This window comes from Diceros bicornis, chromosome X (assembly GCF_020826845.1).
Source record: "Diceros bicornis minor isolate mBicDic1 chromosome X, mDicBic1.mat.cur, whole genome shotgun sequence".
Taxonomy (NCBI): domain Eukaryota; kingdom Metazoa; phylum Chordata; class Mammalia; order Perissodactyla; family Rhinocerotidae; genus Diceros; species Diceros bicornis.
The window spans coordinates 121,486,081-121,506,546 of record NC_080781.1 but is presented as its reverse complement, the minus strand read 5'-3'; the positions used below and the strand labels follow the sequence as shown (position 1 = coordinate 121,506,546).

The 20,466-nt window shown below is 39.6% G+C and overlaps 1 protein-coding gene and 1 long non-coding RNA gene across 2 annotated transcripts in view; both read left to right on the top strand.

The window, feature by feature from the left end:
• GPC4 (glypican 4) overlaps positions 1-20,466 on the top strand; it is a 106,471-nt gene that overhangs the window by 50,467 nt on the left and 35,538 nt on the right. The window lies entirely within an intron of this gene.
• Positions 12,446-18,618, top strand: LOC131401446 (uncharacterized). Its single transcript, XR_009217680.1, has 3 exons — positions 12,446-13,109; positions 17,882-18,159; positions 18,389-18,618. It is a non-coding gene; the product is annotated as an uncharacterized LOC131401446 (long non-coding RNA).

Sequence of the window (20,466 nt, the reverse complement as noted above, 5' to 3'; positions counted from 1 at the left end):
CCCGAACCACAGCAGTATTCCTTCGTCACTCTGAGAGGAAACAAGGGGTTTACAAGCTTTCACTGAAAAGTCATCGTTGTGTAGGTTTTCATGAAGTAAAGATTGTGTGAACCATCGCAGAGGGCTGTTTTCAGGACAACCCTCAGAGAGGATGTTTGTTCCTCTCAGAAATGCTGGCAATATTGTAAGCTTTTCATCCCTTCTTTAGCAAGGCATTACTCTGGTGCTTTTAGTGTCTGATCCTGCTAAGAAGTAGGAAATGTTAAGAGGGCATTGTTCTAAAGAAACAATCTCTGAATATCAGTGCTAAGTGCCATCGATGACCACACACGTGTCTATTTATAAAATGCCCCACGAGACTGGGTGCAGTGATGGGCTTATATCAAAGTTCGATCTCCAAATCAAGGCCATTTAAAATTGTAAAACCACTGTTAATTTGTTCTTTTAAACGTAGAACATTTGTATTGTGTTTGTGTTACACGTAGGGTACAGATATGGCATGTGACATTTGGTACGCTGGCATTTTTAGAATGAAAAAGAGTGAGCTGCTGTTTTTTCCTGCCTCTTCTCTACCCTTCTCTGTCTGTTTTCTCCAAGGTCTTTGTTTCCATTATTGTATTTAATTTGTCTTGGGGTCTTTTCCTTACTCAGAGTCCTGCCTTGTTACTTTTTCTCTTTTGTGAGACATGAGCAACTTTTGTACTTGGGTGCTCTAATATACAGGAGAATGCATGATAGAATTTATGCAATTTTAATTGTTTTCCTGAAAATTTTGTTATTTTGGCCCTCAATATTACCCAGGTTTTGTTCCGTTTCATTTCCCTGGAGCACTTAAGACCAGCAATGGTGCTTTTCTGGTGTGCGCAGTGGCTTGTTCTAAGGCATGTGGTTTGAGAGTTAGCTCTACTTAAGCGTCTTATTTTTGCTTTCTTTTGGATGTTTCAGATCTATTTCCTTCACCAAGCCCAAGTTGTGTGAAATGCAGTTAGCCGAGTCTCTCTTCCCAAATGGGAAAATATGTGTTTGAAAAAATAAATAAGCCCATTCTAAGAAAGAAACCTTATTTTCATGTTTACTTAAATCCTTTCTTCTAAATCTCCTGGGATTTATATTTTTGGTAATATGAATCAGCTGTTTGATGTCCTTTGAAAGGGAAATAGCCCTTGCTGCTTGGGTCAGTTGTGTCTCTGGCAAGGACACTACACTTAGGTGGAAGGAAAATGAATGTTCTTTTTTGGAACACAAATTCAAAAGATCTAAATGTATGCAAAACAAGGCAGTTTTCCTTAATTAATCACACCATTGATCGGCTCTCTCTGAATACATCTAGAACTTTTGTGAAGCTCTTGAGTTGCAATCTGTAACAACTGTTGACCTTACACTTGTGGCTTTAAAATAACATCTTAGTTATCTTGCTCCATCTGAAAAGGAAATATTTGGAGTAAGAGATTTTTCCAGATAATTGTCCTTTTATGTATCAAACAAACTTTTTAAAATGTTCTAAACATTTCAATGAAAATATTTCCAAAATATTTATTCCCCCGCCTTATTAAACAGAAGGATAAAAACCACAATTAATCGGTTTAAAGAATGCCCAGGGTCGTCATTGTGAAAATCATTTAATAAATAGTGCTCTAATGCAGTAATGTCCTTAGGGCTCTTTGAAGTATGAGGAACTATTTGCCCCTAAGCTAAATGGCCCCAGACTGTTCTGCCTCTGTTGCTTCTGCCTCCCTTTTCAGCTGTCACTTCTGCTGTCATTGATTTGGGTTCACTCTTTGTTCTTTTTAACCCAGGGCAGAACTGAATGTCTAGAAATCAGACAGCAGAGTTGGTTAAATATGCAACTGGAGTATTTGTGTGCAAAATAAAGGCTATGTTCCAGAGGGAGGCTCCCATATTCTATAGTAAATTCACAGACTTAAAATGTTTCTTTTTTTTTTCTTCTCCCTTTTTTTTTTTTTTTGTTATTAGACCACGGCTTCCCTTGCTTATTGGATTGTCCCAAAAGTTGAAACGGTGTATAAGTGAGCCGTTGCTATACTTCTAGGGTTGTTTATTGAATAAGTTTAGTGTATCAAGAGGCTGTAAAAAGAATACTTTTAAAGCTTCTCCATATGTTTAATTAAAAGAAATAGTCCCATCTTTCCGCACTGAACCTTTCCACACTGAACCTTAATTTATTTTCTTTCATTTCCCCCACCTCCCAGATAATTGTTCCAGTCTTTTTATTTAACTTCAGAAGTTTGCTTATCTCCTTTGTATCTTTTAAGATTCAATGCCAGTACACAGAAGCACAGATACGTGATGATACTTTCTGTTGTGCTTTTACCACCCTCCATAAATTGTATCTTCAGGGTCCCCTGTATTCAAATGCATATTCTCCTTGTACCACCCGCCCCATTAGCTCTGGTTTATTAGATGAACATGATTTTTCTCCTTTGCCAAAATATTTGGTTTCTCTCTCCCCTGTAGGCTTTATGTTTGTAAATGTGCAGTGATTTCACCTTTGTTGTAAAGTTGGCCAGCCTACTTGGTATGGAAATGAGTCTTACTGGTTTCTGCTTCCCAGGGTCCCTTCTGGAACCCTTGTTATGAATAGGAATCGCATTGACAAGCACCAGTCTCTCGGCCACAGTGACTGTTTGTAAAGAAGGCCTATACATGTTGGCCAAAACAATTTCACCCTTGAGTTGCTTCAAAACTAACTGGTGGATGCCATCTGGTCCCAGTGATTTATCTACTCCTGGTTTGTTGATTAGATGCAGAGCATCGTGTTTACCACTATTTGATCTAGTACCTCTGACCTGCCGAGATCAGTGTTCTGGTTTGGGAATGCGAATCTCCTTACAAGACAAAGAATTCATTCAGTCTATCGACCATCTCCTTTTTAGCCCTGTGACTGTGATTAAGTGGGTCCTTGGATGCCCTAAATGGCTTCCTTCCTTTGATAGAGCGAAAGAGCCTCTTACTCTGTTGGCTTTGCAATATCTTGCAAGTTGCTCCTGCCTAGTTTTTATTTTGTGTCTAGCCCGCTATGCCTTATGGGCTTTTCTCTCTTCCCAGTCTGGACTAGCTTCTCATTTCATCAAAGATGCCTTCACTTCTTTTCACTCTGCCTTTTAGCTACACTGAAGGTTCTCTTCTCTCTTTCCAGTCCTCTCCTCAAAATCTAAGTACTTGGGAGCACTTACTCTGAGGTAACAATAGGTAAGGTTTTTCTTTTTCTCTGTCTATTTTTAAACCAGTCTCCAGGCATCTTGCGTGTTGTTTACTTTTTGAACTTTTTCTTTCTCCCTCAATAATGCCTGGTTTTCTGATAGCTTCTTACTTTAAAATAGGAAAAACACATGTTAATGGGTTTTGAACTTTTCTTTTCCTCGAGCATCATGTTGTTGAATTTAATAGTGCTGTGATCACCATTACATACTTGTTTATGCAGTTACTTGGTGCCCTAAGTCCTATATACTAATCAGGACCAAGGCCAGGGTATCTCCCAAGCACCTCTTCCTCCCTCCCTCCCTGCACCCCGCCCCCCATAGAAGCCCTTATTCAGGAAGCAGTCATTTTTCATCTTTCCAAATCTTGCCTACACATCTTGGCAGATAAGTATTATGCTGATGAATTTTCTTTTTCTCATTCGTGTATGTGAATCTCATGCACAATTTTAAGGGGCTAATGGAGAGAAATCTAAGGTACCAGTTGGAAACATAGTAAAGGAAGACCTATTTGACAGAAATATTTAAGAAATAAAGAGAGTATAAGGAAGTGATCCTGGTGATAAACTGAGAGATGCTCAGACGCTCTGAGGTCGATACACTCTCCTCAGCAACATCAAAAAATCAGCACTTAAATGCATCACAATTGTGCACGGAGCTGTCATTTCCATCTTTGTTCTCCCTTCCTTTGATGTGATAGGGAACAAATTCCCTTCATCTCAGGGTGAGGTTTTTTTTTTATTTGACATGCATTTATCCTTAGATCTTCTAAATTTCCCAACCATCCACTTGCATTTTATAGAGCAGAGTGTTCTTTCAACAAAATGATTGGCTATTAGGAAGGAGCTAATCATTTGTCAGGATAGTACAATTGACATAGTGCGTACTCTAGGCACACAAATTTTTTAAAAAGTAAGATGCATATGTACAAATAGCAGTGTTTCATTTCAGTCTTTTGAATTGTATTCATGAGTGCAGGAATTCTAGAAGGCAAAGGATTCATAGTTTATATGTAGAAATATTTGGATGTTGATGCAAAGTTGACCCCTCAAAATATTAGGCCAGACTATGTGAAATTGCTAATATTTGACCTTTTTGCCCTAAAATAATGGCAATTTCATATGCGTCAACCTTTGCTATTTTGTTTTCCATTAATGTCCAAGGTCACAGAGCCGTTTCAAAACTAAAGAAAAGATTCTCTAGCCTGTGATTCCCGAGTAATATTGCTATAGCCTGCATTTTTACCAAAGGATAGTTTGTCTTTTGACTAAATAAAGCTAAATTGCCATTTGGTTTGTAATTTTTAGAAATAAATCCTTCCCAAGACTAATAATAAAAATAGTACTAGTAGTAGTAATAATAACAACAACAAGAAAACAAAATACTTCTCCTTTGATTAAATATAGTTGAACCCTGAAGCGTAGAAAGGATCCCCCTTCTGAGGAATATATAGTATCTTCTGATGTCACTCTTCATCATAATAGCTACTATTGAGTGGGGCATTATATACATTCAATGCTTCCAACGACTCTATGAGGTAGATTCTGTTTTTGTGCCCATTTTACAGAAGACAGAGTAGTCTCAGAAGTGAAGAGACTGACCCGGTGTTGCACAGCCAGTAAGCAACAGAGTTCGGTTCAAACTCAGGCCTGTTTAACTCCAAAGTCCTTATGCTTTCCATATAACATGGTGCCTCCCTGCCTCAAAGACTCAGAACAAGGACTGTGTGTAGTAGGCTTTTCTGTTCTCTTTATTTATTGAGTTACCTGCTTGTTGTAACTTTATTCATTTGTTTTGTACTGAACTGGTCTGACTGAGGAACCTTAGTGATGCTGAATAAGCTGAGAGTCTTGATTCTTGAAGAGCCTGACCTTTCCTTTTCTGAGTATTCACTGGTGGGATAAAAGGAAGCTTGGGTTCTGACCTGTTATCCCAAGGCTACCGAATTTGTCAGTGCTATGATAAGAGTTTTAATAAATAAGCAAAATGCATCATGATTTTTTTCTTAACATTTTGTGATACTCCCTGACATAATTTCTGTTTATGTTTGCAGCCACAAATCATGGATTCATGAAGGTTCATCTCACAATAATGAAATAATGTCTTTTTATAAGAGTATGCTCCGCACTTACCCATACCCACCCGGTCATTAGGCCAAATGGAAGCTCAGACTTGTGCCACTGAGCATCACCCGGAGTGTATGTTTATGAAACTTGAGATTGAACTATGGTTTTTGTCCGAGCTTATTTAATTGTAGTACTGTCATTCCATATGATTGAACTTATTATAGTAGAGTTAAGCTGGGGTTACGTTAGTTGGTCTTTTTTGTGTAGGACTGTGTTCATTGTCATACATTAAAAATAGAAACACCCGTGAGCAAAAACGTAAATATTTTTTCCTGATAGCCTGGTTGGACTCATTCTGACTTAGGAAGTTCATTTGCAAAAATCAGGACTTATAATGCTGGACATTTAGTTTTGCATGAGCTTTTGAAATGGACTTTTTTCCCCACATTGAAACTGATTCCAGAATATGATTTAAAATCTTGCACTGTGGTAATGTATGTGCTCTTGTAACGTTGGCTATAATATGGTACTGTGCTGCCTTGACTCAGAGTTAAAACATAGGATTAGGTAGATTAAGAAAATAAAATAGGGGCCGACCCCGTGGCGTAGTGGTTATGTGCGCGCGCTCAGCTGCTGGCGGCCCGGGTTCGGATCCCGGGCGCGCACCGACACACCGCTTGTCAGGCAATGCTGTGGCGGCGTCCCACATAAAGTGGAGGAAAATGGGCAGGGATGTTAGCTCAGGGCTAATCTTCCTTAGCAAAAAGAGGAAGATTGGCATGGATGTTAGCTCAGGGCTGATCTTCCTCACACACAAAAAAAAAAAAAGAAAGAAAAGAAAATAGGGGCCAGCCTCGTGGTGTAGTGGTTAAGTTTGGCGGGTTCCACTTCAGCAGCCTGGGTTCACAGGTTCGGGTCCCGGGCGTGGACCTAGACCACTCATTGGGGGCCATGCTGTGGCGGCATCCCACATACAAAATAGAAGAAGATTGGCACAGGTGTTAGCTCAGGGGGAATCTTCCTCAAGCAAAAAAAGAGGAAGATTGGCAACAGATGTTAGCTCAGGGCAAATCTTCCTCAGCAAAAATAAATAAATAAATAAAAATAAAATAAAATGTGACCTTGCATGGTTTATGATCCTGTGAAAGACAAAGAGAACAAAGTGAGCTATTTTCTGTTCTTTCATATTTCTAGTTACCAATATTCATTGAACAGTACACTAAAATATTTACTGTTTCAAACAGATAAGCACAACACTGCCAAGTGTTATCTTTAAAACAAGACCGACATTTAATGTCACTTGTCATTTGTTCTCATTCTTGAAGACAGTTTAAAAAATTGCCTCTCGTTGGTTACTATGGGATCAGGAAAAACTAGGAGCTTGTGCAAATGTATGTATGTCTGCAAAGAGAAGGTTACTTTATTTTTTATTTTCCTTTGAAGTACCTTTAAGTATCCTCTTAAAATATATCCTGAACCACATACCATTATTCATTTTCCACATAGGATAAAACATCTTCAAGAAGAGGAGCCGAAAACAAGTATATTAAAGTGACTTATTCTTTTCTGGCAGAAGGTCCTGGTATGAAATTGGGTCCTTGAATTTTCCAAAGGAGGCTGAATTTATTGCTCTTCTTTTCTAAGAAGGGCCATTTTAATAATTTTTGCTATCACATCAAAGACTTTTCATGATAATTATAGTCAATAATTGCAGTAGTAATGCTGTATGCCATCTGCAGGCTCTGTGTAATGGAAACTAGAGAAAAAAACATGTCCCTCTGCTTGATGGGAGTTACCATGGAACCTGAGACCCTGCTGCCAGATTGCCACCCACATCAGTTTTAGATGGCCCTCTCACTACTCAGCCTTGGGTCATATACTATCTTGCTTTTCTTTCTCTCTCTCTTGGCCCTTGTTTCTTCAGTTCTTTCTCATTCCTGCCCCTTAATAGCTGCAGTCCTGAACCCCGCTCCCCATGGTTGTTTCGCATCCTAAGGTAGCTTGATGGGTCTTGATGATGGGTCACGTTCTGGGACTAGAGGAGTAATTGGAATTTCTTGGAGATCAGATATTTGACCAAATTAATTGCTTTATGAGTGAGCAGTTGGTCCATGACCCAAGAGATTTATGAAAGGCAAGTTGGATATTGAAATAATGAAACAAGCACCCAGTTGTTCCAGGCCATAGAAAGCTGTGTGATGCTTTGAATTTGTGAACATCAGGTCTCAAGCTTGTCTGTTGGCCAGATTTCTGAAGCTCTGGTGCCTCTCTCAGGTTCTGTGACAGACAACACCCTTCTACAGTAACTCCAATATCAGCTCTATGGAAGCAACCTTCATTTCTTCTTAGAAGTTCAAGTTAGAATGGCCTCTCTCCTTTCATTCCTGCCCAAAGCAAAAACGGAAATAGGCAGCCCCTTCGTTCTTGGTTATCTGACAGTTCTGCGATGAAGAGTGCCAGGGCACCTCCAATGCACTAGTTGCTTTTTGGAACATTCCGGTCTATCTCTGTGGCCTTGGGGTGACTAAGAGGCCTCTGATCTGGCAGGCCTGTATCTGAGGATGATGAGAAATTGAATAGGCCTGTAGGGACTTGAATGAAGAGCAAATGACTGGTTTCTCTTTTTGCCTTGTCACTTGCTGGCAAAGAAGCAATCACTTTTCCATCTTCTTCTGTAAGGAAGTAAGATTTTTTGTGTCATAAATATGTAACCACATTAATATTTTAATTTAGTACCCAAGATCTGCCTTTATTATTCCCTCTGTGATACTTAAGAAACCAGAGGAAAATGGTAGGTGGCTGGCATGACAGCCCAGCTGAAGAATTTCCTAATTGATACCTTACATTTGACTTCAAGCAGCTTTTTATTGGAGTTTCAGAGCCCAGAACAAACAGGATTATTCCTAATGTGGTAGAGAGGAGCTATGTGGTATCTCAATTCCTTCACTGTTTTTTGTGTCGGTCACTTGAGGGCATAGAAGCTTTTCTCCTGAGACCTCAGCTGCAAAAATTGAATGGAGCTATGCCGGTGAATATAAGTTTAAGGAAGCTCGTCATCAAGTGACCAGATTTAGACTTTAAAAAAATCAAAGCATTAACATCATCTGAAAGGTAGTTCTTTTAAAAATTAATTTGAATGTTTAGTGACCTGATTTGTCAAGCCAAATAACTAAATAACATTTGTGTGAGAAGTTTTTGCTTTGTAGATTTTGCTTTGTTGACTCAGAAAGGCAGCAGAACTGGGTCCCCAGCGAGTTTGCTTATTCGCCTCATTGCAGGATTGTGCTTTGAGTCCAAGCTAATACCTTCTATAGTTTGGGATGACTCAAAAAATGGACACGGCATCTCTGGCAATGTATAGATTACATTTCAGCGTGTGAATCTCTCCCAGTTTGACCAAAGGCACCTCCTAAGGCACATCTATTGAAGCGCCAACTTGAGAAGCATGAGTTGAGTGGATTTGCCTGGCATAGTATCACCTCTCCTCCTGTCTTTTGAACTTGAGTAGTTCCCAGATAAGATCAGAGGACCTCAGAGATCTTTGTAGGGGTGAGGAATTCAGGTTATAGCCTAAGAAGGAGAGAGTGAAAGCCTATAGAGCAACAATAAAATCCATGTCTGTTCATCTTGTAACTTTTTCAAGAGAGCAGAGTTCAAGCCTTTTGTATTTTCTGCACTGATAGATGGCATCTGGCATGTGAGAGGCACTTGATAAATACTCCATTAAGCACCAACAATGTTTTTGTGTTGCCAAATTGAGTCAAAGGTTAGTTTGGGAGAAGTGAATGAATTCTTTGATTTAGACTTGGGAAAAATTTTAGGGTCGAGTTCCATTCCCAGATCATCCCTTGAGGTGGACTGGTTGAAGTAACTAGGTCAAGAAGTGGTAAATATACTGGCTTTTCTAATCCTAATGGACAAATAAAATGTAATTAATCAACAGATCTGATCCTAAAGAAAAGATTCTGAAAGGTGAGATTGGGGAATTGAATGGTGCCAAGGAGCTAGTAGATTGCCATTAGGATAAATCTCAGTCAGATCTGAGATGCCTCGTTCATAAAGGCAAGCTGGTAGAATCTATAATAAAGAGTGGGAACACTGAAAACTTAAGCAAACTCAATCTTGAGGGAAAGGCAATATCATTTCTATTAGGGGAATCTGTTCTTGGCTCATGGCCTTGTGCTTTTCAAGAGACTAAAGCATATGTGGATAAAGGGAAACCAGTGAATATAATCTATTTAGGCGTTCAAAAAGCTCTTTGTGGGATTGCACGCCAGGCCAAGGAAACTTAAAATAATTGGCATCGCCACAGAAATGTGGGGCTGTTCCATCAAATATTAAGATTGACTTTGAGGCAGGAAGCAAAGGGTAGGGTTAAATAGATAATTCTCTGGCTAGCAACATTAACAGTGGCGTTCTCTCCAAATCAGGATTGAGACAAATTTTACTTAAAGCTCCAGTAAATGACCTTAGAGAGGAAGCATACATTGAAAACCTTGCTTTTGTCAACAAAGTTTTCTAAATAGCAAAGAGCTGATTGGATGGGAATAAATTTTAGGGTGTATGCCCCAAGGGTGGCGGGCCCAGGTGGTAGGGTACTAGATAGTGGTGAGGAGGGACTTTTTCAAGGTTGGGGACACTCAGCCTTGCAAAATGAGGACTCTGCCCCTCCTCCATCTGCCTGTGCTAAGGTTCAGAAGAATTTTTCTCTCATGTTATAAAAATTAACCCCGGTTCAACTGTGGCTCATGTCCATGTCCATGGGAACTGAGACTAATTAAGAGTCATTCAGTGCAGATTAGTATTAGAGTAAGCTATAACTCACTGTGACCTTTAACAAGAACTTTGTGGAAGGAGATTGTAAGGGATGTAATTAAGTACAAATATTGAAAATGAACGTTTCTTTCCCCTTCATCATTTCATTGATGCCTGGCTAGGTTTAAAGAATGGTGTGTAATGGCTTGAAATCTGATATTAGAGAATCATTTTTCTTTTTTTTCTTCAATTATTTTATTGAGATCATATTGGTTTATAACATTGTGTAATTTCAGGTGTACGTTATTATATATCAGTTTCTGTATAGACTGCATCATGCTCACCACCAATAGTCTAGTTTTTATCTGTCACCGTACGTATGTGCCCCTTTATCCCTTTCGCCCATGCCCCCACACCCCTTCCCCTCTAGTAACCACTAATGTGTTAGAGAATCATTTTTCTTTATGTGAAGCAGTAGACTTTGCTATCAGTGTAAAAGCTTTCTAGATAACCATTTGCAGAAATATCTTTGGGAGAATACATGATGAATGAATATGTTCTTTTAGGTATATTTTTCCTAGAAAGTAGATTTACTGAAAACCTATTCATTCTCACACTATATTTTGGAGGGAAGAATTTTAGGTATGTCGTGAAAGGAAGAGTAAAGAGAAGTACTATGAAAAAAAGAGAAAATAATTTTAAAAATGTTCATGACCCACACAACCCATGAAATGTATGTAAAATGAAGGATATTAATATTTATATTAGAGCAAGTGTCTGATATCTGTAAGCCTCCCCACCCACCGACTGCATTTTCTTCTACGCTTGTGGTAAACTCGGTGCTCAGCTGCTCACCCTTTCTGATCTTGCTGTGAAGCCTAAATGGCTGTGGCAGGTTATCTGAGAATGGGCTTCCGGGGGGGTTCTTTAGGGATTATTTAGAAATAATAAGGAAAACCACTGCCTGTTGGATGTCTGGGGTTCAGTCTGGGGGGAGGAGGAAAGGAGTGTCTTCAGTATTTTTCTGAGGATAGCTTCCTCCTGTTGCTTTCTCTGAGGTCTTATGTGATCTCCCACAGGAGACTGCTCACAGGGGCAGTCATGAGACCAGCACACTTAAGGGTGCAGAGACAGGGCAAGACGCTGGTGGCCAGCATTCCCCCACCCTGGGAATCCCTATGACCCTCTGAGCCTGGTCTATTAGCTGTGTTAGATGGCCCTACCAAAACCTTGGTCTACACCTGGCTTGGGTACATAGGTTCCAGAAGTACTTATTGGGCACCAAAGAAAAAAATGTCCTAGCTGATGGTGTTTCCTGTCTAGGATACTTTTTTGTGTGTGTGTATGTGAGGAGATCAGCCCTGTGCTAACATCTGCCAATCCTCCTCTTTTTTGCTGAGGAAGACTGGCCCTGGGCTAACATCCGTGCCCATCTTCCTCCACTTTATATGGGACGCTGCCACAGCATGGCTTGACAAGCAGTGCGTCGATGCGCGCTTGAGATCCAAACTGGCGAACCCCGGGCCGCCACAGCAGAGGGTGCGCGGTTAACCGCTTGTGCCACCGGGCCGGCCCCTAGGCTACTTTTTATTTGTAGTAAATATGTAACTGAGGCATTTGGAATCATTTATTTATCCCCAGGCATTCCGTTAAATTATGATCCCAATGAAAATCATAAATTAGTATTTGAGAGAAACTCTCAAATACTACGTACTACGTACGCTTGAATCATTGACAGAAAGGAACTTCTCTTTTGTTAGTTGTAAAACAAGAGAGCTCCCCATCTTTTCCCACCTGCCTCTAGCTACCTCCCAAGGACCTCCAGCACATTTCCCTGAGCCTTTTATTAGCACTGACTGCTTAGGTGTATAGTAGTCCCCCCTTATCCTTGGTTTCACTTACCCATGGTCAGCCACAGTCTGAAAATATTAAATGGAAAATTCTAGAAATAAACAATTCGTAAGTTTTAAATTGTGCACCATTCTGAGTAGTGATGAAATCTCGCACTGTCCTGCTGCTCTGTCTTGCCTGGAATGTGAATCATCGCTTTGTCCAACGAATCCACATTGTATACACTACCTGCCCGTTGGTCACCTAGTAGCCATCTCGGTTATCAGATCAACTTTTGTGGTATCGCAGTGCTTGTGTTCAAGTCATCCTTATTTTACTTAATAAAGACCCCAAAGCACAAGAGCAGTGATGCCGGCAATTCAGATATGCCAAAGACAAGCCGTAAGGTGCTTCGGTTAAGTGAAAAGATGAAAGCTCTCGACTTAAGAAGAAAGAAAAAAAATCGTATGCTGAAGTTGCTAAGATCTATGGTAACTGTTATTACAATATATTGTTATAATTGTTCTATTTTATTATTAGTTATTGTTAATCTCTTACTGTGCTTAATTTATAAATTAAATGTTATCATAGGTATGTATGTATAGGAAAAAACATAGTATAGTATAGTATCGCCCATGGATGGGGGGACTACTATTTTTATTGGATCTTCAGAATTGTTGAAGAGTTTGGGGTTAATCACCAGTATTATTATTCCTGTTGAGTCCTGGACCTAGACAAAGTGGTTGTAAATGTGCACAATGGGTGCAGTTGCTCTAGCTGCTCTCAAGTGATGGTAACATAAGGTCAAAGTGTGCATTTAAGGCCATTCCCTTAGTTTGATTAATGTGCTTTGCTTTAGTAAACCTTTGGTGCAGTTAAATGGGGTTCTAAGATTGTCAGATATAAACATTGGTTCATAATTTACTTATCATTTAAAAAGCAATAAAAAGCCCTGTTTAACTTCTATCTGGAGTGGATTTTAAAGCTGTTGCAAGCTTACTGAAATGAAGTGTGGAGTTTTAAAGTAGCAACCATAACTCTTCTAACTATACTTACACGAAGGTATTCTTAGAAAAATATAAAACTGATTTTTGAATTGTATGTGTTTCTGATTGGCCTTCTCTATCCTACCTTGCAGGATTAGTGGACCTGAAAATAATTGGCAGTCTTAAGCCCTCCAGAGCTATATTTTGGCAAGGTTTTACAAAATGCTAACTACCTGCATTTCTCTTCCTGATTGGTAGGTGATCTCAAATCTGCATAATGACTGTAATTTGTGTCCTTTATTATTAAAGTTTAGGTCAAATGACTTGAGGCTTTCGATGTGCATAGCACATTATATGCAGTAATTTCACTCCTTTTTGTAAGGGGGAGGATGGATTAATGTATACGTTCCCCCACCCCCCCTGGGATTATTAAAAACCTTTAGAGATTTTCTTTCTTTGTTCTCATGAAGTAGAGCGTTGTATATTCCTCCTGGGGTTCTTAGGTATCTCAGAAGGGCTGGCGTTATACAGCAAACTGCATTTCAGCTCACTTTGTGGCTACGTGAATTTAGATCTAGAAAGTGAACAGAGACTATTTTGATAACTCTTTAGACCAATCAATGGCAAGAAATTGTTTTACTTTCAGAACAAATAAAAATTAGGAAAAGACTGAAGTAGCAGTTGAGGGATTAGGAAAATTACAGGGCAAATAATAGCTGAATGTAGCTCCCCAATATTAGGATTACAAGTATTTATATTTTTTAAAAGCCTGATGAAAGTCTCCTCCCCCTCTTGCACACGTATTTATCCTTTTTACTTTGAAAACTGAAGCTTGCTTTTTTTTTTTTTTTTTGTGAGGAAGATCAGCCCTGAGCTAACATCCATGCCAATCCTCCTCTTTTTGTAGAGGAAGACTGTCCCTGAGCTGACATCTATTGCCAATCCCCTCTTTTTTTTTCCCTTTTTCTCCCCAAAGCCCCAGTAGATAGTTGCATGTCATAGTTGCACATCCTTCTAGTTGCTGTATGTGGGACGCCACCTCAGCATGGCCGGGGAAGCAGTGCGTCGGTGCGCACCTGGGATCCGAACCTGGGTGGCCAGCAGCGGAGGGCACTCACTTAACCGCTAAGCCATGGGGCCAGCCCCAAAGCTTGCTTTTTAAAAAAAATAAAATAAAACTTTATCCTAGAAGAGTTAGAGTTACAGAGGTTGGGAGGAAAGCACAGAGTTTTCCTATACCCCACACCCAGTTTTCTCTGTTATTAACATCTTACATTAGTGTAGTACATTGTCACAATTAATAAAGCAATATTGATGCATTGTTATTCACTAAAGTCCATACCTTATGCTGATTTCCTTAGTTTTTTTTTTTGCTAACAGTTTTATTGAGATATCATTAATTTCCCAAACTAGTCACCCATGTAAAGTATACATTGGCTTTTAATATACTTACAGAATTGTGCATCCATCACCAAAATCAATTTTAGAACATTTTCGTCATTCCAGAAAGAAATCCCCTAGCTTTTAGCTGTAACCCTTCTTAACTTTCCATTTCCCCACCCCACATCTTCCCCCCTCATCCCCAGTCAACCACTAATTCAATTTCTGTCTCTATAGATTGACATATGCTAGATATTTTGTAAAAATGGAATCATACAATATGAGGACTTTTGTGACTGGCTCTTTCACTTAACATAGTGTTTTTGAGATTTCAGCCATGTTGTAACACATATCAGAACTTCATTCCTTCTATGACTGAATAATATTCCGTTGTATGGTTATATACCACATTTTGTTTATCGATCTGTTGATGGACATCTGGCTATTACGAATAATGCTGCTATGAACATTTGCATGTAAGTTTTTGTGTGATTTCCTTAGTTTTCCCCAGTGTCTTTTTCTGTTCCAGGATCCCATCCAGGATACCACATTATATTTCATCATCATATCTCCTTAGGCTCTCAAGGCTTTGCTTTTGATGGCCTGTTAGATAATTGTCTGTGCTTAATTGTCATCAGTTTACCATCACTTAAGCATGCCACTCAACTCCTAAGTGATAATACTCTATTTTCTGACTATCTTGACTCCCCTAAATTCCACCTCTAATAAGAAATTTTTCTGAAGTAGCTGGAAGAGAGAAGGTGCTGCTCTCTTGGCTCCTGTCCTTAACCTAGTACAAGTGTCAGAAAAGTCTCTTCATGGAGAACTTCAGTAGCTTACTGGAGTATAGTAGAGGTTCTTCATTTCTGTCTTTGTTTTGTAGTTGCACTGTTTTACATTTGCATAATGCTTCCTTGTTTACAAAGGGCTTTTTTAGGCTCCAGTGCGTAAGTGAGTTCCCCAAGAGCCTACAGTGAATCACGTAGAGCTGTGACTCCAACCCATATTCCCGACTCTCCAGGTCAGTCTTCTTATCCCTAGACTACCATTAGCCCTGCAGAATGAAAGATCCAAGTAGAGCTAAGCATTTGGAACCTTTTAAATTCACTTAAAACCCCCTCGTAAAGAGCCAAGTTTTCTTCAAACCCCAAGTGTGGTACTCAGTTTCTGCAAGAAAGGCTAATGCAAAATCGTAGTCTCTTACATTTGCAATTTACAAAGTGCTTTCCAGACTGTTCTTCTCAAATGTTCGTCACTGCAGCCCCTTACCCTTAGGATGCAGCTTCTGTCTCTTTTATTTAACAAAGGCATTTGGTTGCTTTATTGGTAAAATCAGGTGGGGTACAGAGACTGTCTGCCTTACAAAGCATGCTGGTGCAGGCAAGCCTGTGTTGTCTGCCTCTGTGTCCCCTAAAGGTTTTTGGCTGTTGTGTCCTCCATTTAGGACTCTGAGGGAGTGATCACTAGAGATTTACTTTACTTCCTACAAGTACAGAGAGCTAACACCTTGGTGGTAACTATAAGTCTTCCTCTATCACCATCCCCCTAAAAATGTGTGAGAATCTGAGAGACATTTTCTTGGCATCTAGTTAGACTTCAAAATGAACTTTCCAAGAGAGATGTGGAAAAAGGTTGTAAGATATAGTTAACAACAGTCAAGTTGATAGTAAATAAGCTGAAGGCTGGCCTGAGAACCTAGCCACCATTTATAACATTTTCTATGGGAAGGTGGGTTATGAGCAACTGGAAATAAATGGACATTAGCTGCACCCCATTTGTGCATCAGAGCCCGCCTTTGGTGAGAGGAGTAAATGAGATAAAATGAGAGAGCCCAGTTCCAAAGACGGTTGGCCATGGAGCCCTGCTAAAGGACGGAATAGATTTCTCATATTCAGTGCCTGCTTCTTTCACCATTGATTTGAAAAAAAGAACCAATACACACTCGGCAGGATTGAGTAGTAATTTATTGTGATTGTCTTTGTTTAGCTTTGAAAACTAAAGCATTGATATTAAGACTAAAGAGAATTTACATAGAGCTGGTGTGATTGAAAAAAGTTTGGCACTTTTGAGTGATTTTTTTTGTTTCTAATGCCATAGAGTTAAGCTTTAAAAGCATGCTTCGTTGAATCTCATCCGAGCCTCCTAGGACAGGGCTAGGGGACCTTTTTTCTTTTGAGGGCCACTGACCCACAAAGAAAAAAACTAATCAAGAGCCATATACAAAAAGCAACTTAATTTAGGTGCTTCTTTAGAAAACCATAAAGCATTCAATTCACCTGCTTTTTAAATTAAGAACAGGGAACTCTCAACAAGTACAACAAATAAAAATTTTCTTTGGTTCCGTGTTATGTGCAGTTAAAAGAGGTGGAGTGGGGTAAGAACGAACAATATGGGCAAAGTAAACGGGTGGAAAGCAGACAGGAGAGTTTTAAGGGACAAGGAGAGAGACCTGGAGAAGAACCTATACATAACAGGGCTTTGGGAAGCAGGAGGTTGAGTTAGGGAAATAGAGGAGACAAATCACAGTTGTGAATCATAACTCACTGTTCACTTGAGCTGTTGGATTAACTGGTTAACTACTATTCCCAGCTCTTCTGCAGCTCTAATGCTTGAGCCTTTCAAGTAATAATTCTTAATTTTTTTTTTATTGAGGTCACATCAAGTAATCATTTTTAAGGAAGGATATGTATCAGAATCACCTAGGGCCCCTTTAAAAAAATTTACCTGCCCAGTGCTACCCCTGCAGTGGCTGTCTACCTGTCCCCTGTTGGATTCTGTTATCCCTGTGCTCAACTCGCAGTCTAAAGAAAAAATTGTGACATCTTTCTTAGAAGTATATGGGATCACCAAGTTTGGAAAGGAGATGTCCAGAAAAGAAGATGTTTCTCATTTGGAAGCAGCATTTTAGAAGCAATTTCAAACAGCCAAAATAGAATGTTTTTCAAATAATCTATATGCCCTAGCTTTGAATGATATAAACCATTTTTGGTACTTAAAGTAGAAATAGTCAAGTTTTAAAAATCAAATGAGTTGCTCGAGTTTTAACCAGACCGTTGAGCTCTAATTCCATTTTCACATGTGCCAAGACTGTCCCCCTTTCCTCCTTGTGCTTCTCATCAGCAGAAACTGGTTATGGCACTGAATCCCCAGTAGCCTGAGTATGTCTGGGGATTTAATTCTCAAGTGTGTCTTGGACCGCATGTGTCTCAGGCAGGGCTTTTGGCAAGAATGTCAAATTACGTTTTTAAGTAATGCTTTTTAGAAATGCAGACAGAGTAAGTGGTGCGTTCAAGGCTATATGGGCTAGAGTGGCATGTTGGAATGGGCTTGTTTGTACTGCGGGGAAGAGGACTCTGCCAGCAGAAACATTAGCCAAGTATCTACCCTGTTGTCATCCTTTACACAAGGCAAGCCTTTTACCATTGGACAAAGTCTTCCTGGAAAGATCTCTCTGAAATGAAAGTTGACTCTTTTTCTTTTTTGTTATGTATTGCCAAAACAAAGATATACTCCAGTGTTCAGGTATAAGCAGGTCTCTGTGAGGTCCTGCTCAGGGCCCCTGGTGGATATGAAGTGGGCGGAGTATATGGGCCATGCTGGGCCTTTTATACATGCCAGTGTAAACGCTGCTGTCTACTTTCTGCAGGTTACCAGTAAAACTTTTATTGCTGTTACCCATTTTTGATGGGTGTCTCCTCAATGTAAGATTCCTGTGGGTAAGTTTAAACCCCTCAACGTCTAGCACCTTCTTAAATGTAGAAAATTATTTTTTCTTGCTGTCTCTTTGAATTTTCTGGCTTCTGTTGTCTGTGTGTCTGTGCACATGTGCATTGGGGGTGCTTTTCCTTAGACTTAGAAGCCTATTTTGACAGGATGCAATAAGTGGCCCTTTAATTTATTATGTGTGAAGTCAGTTAAGATTAGGTGAACGGGCCAGCCCCGTGGCTTAGCGGTTAAGTGCGTGCGCTCCGCTGCTGGCGGCCCGGGTTCGGATCCCGGGTGTGCACAGACGCACCACTTCTCTGGCCACGTTGAGGCTGTGTCCCACATACAGCAACTAGAGGGTTGTGCAGCTATGACATACAACTATCTACTGGGGCTTTGGGGGGAAAAATAAATAAATAAAATCTTTAAAAAAAAAAAAAAAGATTAGGTGAACGTAGATTATTTTCCAAACTCGTGAGTTGTTTTGCCTTGGAAATTCAATGCATACCACAATGGAATCTTTGCAGGGGCTTGAAAACCAGCCTGTGATGAATTTTAGCTTGTGACAACCTTAAAAAGTAGCTGCTCCCTTAGTATACTTCATTTAAATAGCCCTGCGTGTCTTAAATTCTCATTCTGAGCATTCCAGTTAATTTTCTGTGTGGGGTGTGAGTGTGATATGGATTATTTATTTATTTATTTTTTAGTCTTTTTTTTTAATTTTTTGTTTATTGCAGTAACATTGGTTTATAACGGTGTATAAATTTCAGGTGTACATCATTATGCTTCTGTTTCTGCATAGATTACATCATGTTCATGACCCAAATACTAATTACAACCCATCACCACACACATGTGCCGAGTTATCCCTTTCGCCCTCCTCCCTCCCCCCTTCCCCTCTGGTAACCACCAATCCAATCTCTGTCTCTATGTGTTTGTTTATTGTTCTTATTATCTACTAATTAATGAAGGAAATCATACGGTATTTGACCTTCTCCCTCTGACTTATTTCACTTTGCATTATACCCTCAATGTCCATCCATGTTGTCACAAATGGCTGGATTTCATCGTTTCTTATGGCTGAGTAGTATTCCATTGTGTATATACCACATCTTTATCCATTCGTCCCTTGATGGGCACTTAGGTTGCTTCTAAGTCTTGGCTATTGTGAATAACACTGCAATGAACACAGGGGTGCATGTATCTTTACGCGTTGGTGTTTTCACCTTCTTTGGATAAATACCCAGCAGTGGAATAGGTGGATCATATGGTAGTTCTATCCTTGATTTTTTGAGGAATCTCCATACTGTTTTCCATAGTGGCTGGACCAGTTTGCACTCCCACCAGCAGTGTATGAGAGTTCCCTTCTCTCCACATCCTCTCCAACACTTGTTGTTTCCTGTCTTGTTAATTATAGCCATTCTGACGGGCGTGAGGTGATATCTCATTGTAGTTTTGATTTGCATTTCCCTGATAGTTAATGATTTTGAACATCTTTTCATGTGTCTCTTGGCCATCTGTGTATCTTCTTTGGAGAAATGTCTGTTCAGGTCTTTTGCCCATTTTTTAATTGGGTTAGTAGTTTTTTTGTTGTTGAGATGCATGAGTTCTTTGTATATTTTGGAGATTAAGCCCTTATCAGATGTATGGTTTGCAAATATCTTCTCCCAATTGTTAGGTTGTCTTTTCGTTTTGTTGATGGTTTCCTTTGCTGTCCAGAAGCTTATTAGTTTGATGTAGTCCCATTTGTTTATTTTTTCTATTGTTTCTCTTGCCCGGTCAGACATGGTGCTTGAAAATATGTTGCTAAGACCAATGTCGAAGAGCGTCCTGCCTATGTTTTCTTCTAGAAGTTTCATAGTTTCAGGTCTTACATTCAAGTCTTTAATCCATTTGGAGTTAATTTTTGTGTATGGTGTAAGGTAAGGGTCTACTTTCATTTTTTTGCATGTGGCTGATATGGATTATTTAATACAGCTACAACAAGCACTGTACTAGTTGGGGTCCTTCGTATTATTTGATATGTTAAACCTGTGTTGGGAGACATCCTCAACCCTGAATCCAGGAGACAACTGGATAGGTCTCTGTTAATTCTATGTCCCAGTTACTGAAGGCCTGCTGTAAACTTGTTAAGCCAGTGAAGAGGGAGTTTTGTTTTTGGTTGTAATGAAGGTGTTTCCAGAAAACTGAGCCTTAGCAGCCCGTCTTCTTTCACTAATGAGAGCTAAGATTCTGCAACTTCGCAGCTCCTAAACTCTTTTACACAACATTTTCCCCCTTTTTGTGTTAGAATTATCTGTTGACCAAGGGTTTCAAAAATGCCAAAAGAAACTTTTAGCAGTTTCTGGAAGAGGAAGGTATTTGAAGATTGTTTCCCTTTCCCCCCTTCCGTAGATAGTCCTTAGATGCTGCATGCCCCTTTTTGTCTGGCAGTAACACTCTCCCTACTTTTCAATTGCCAGAAAGCAAGAATGATCAGGAATATATATATATAATTATGTAATTATTTGCATATGTCCCGTTGAT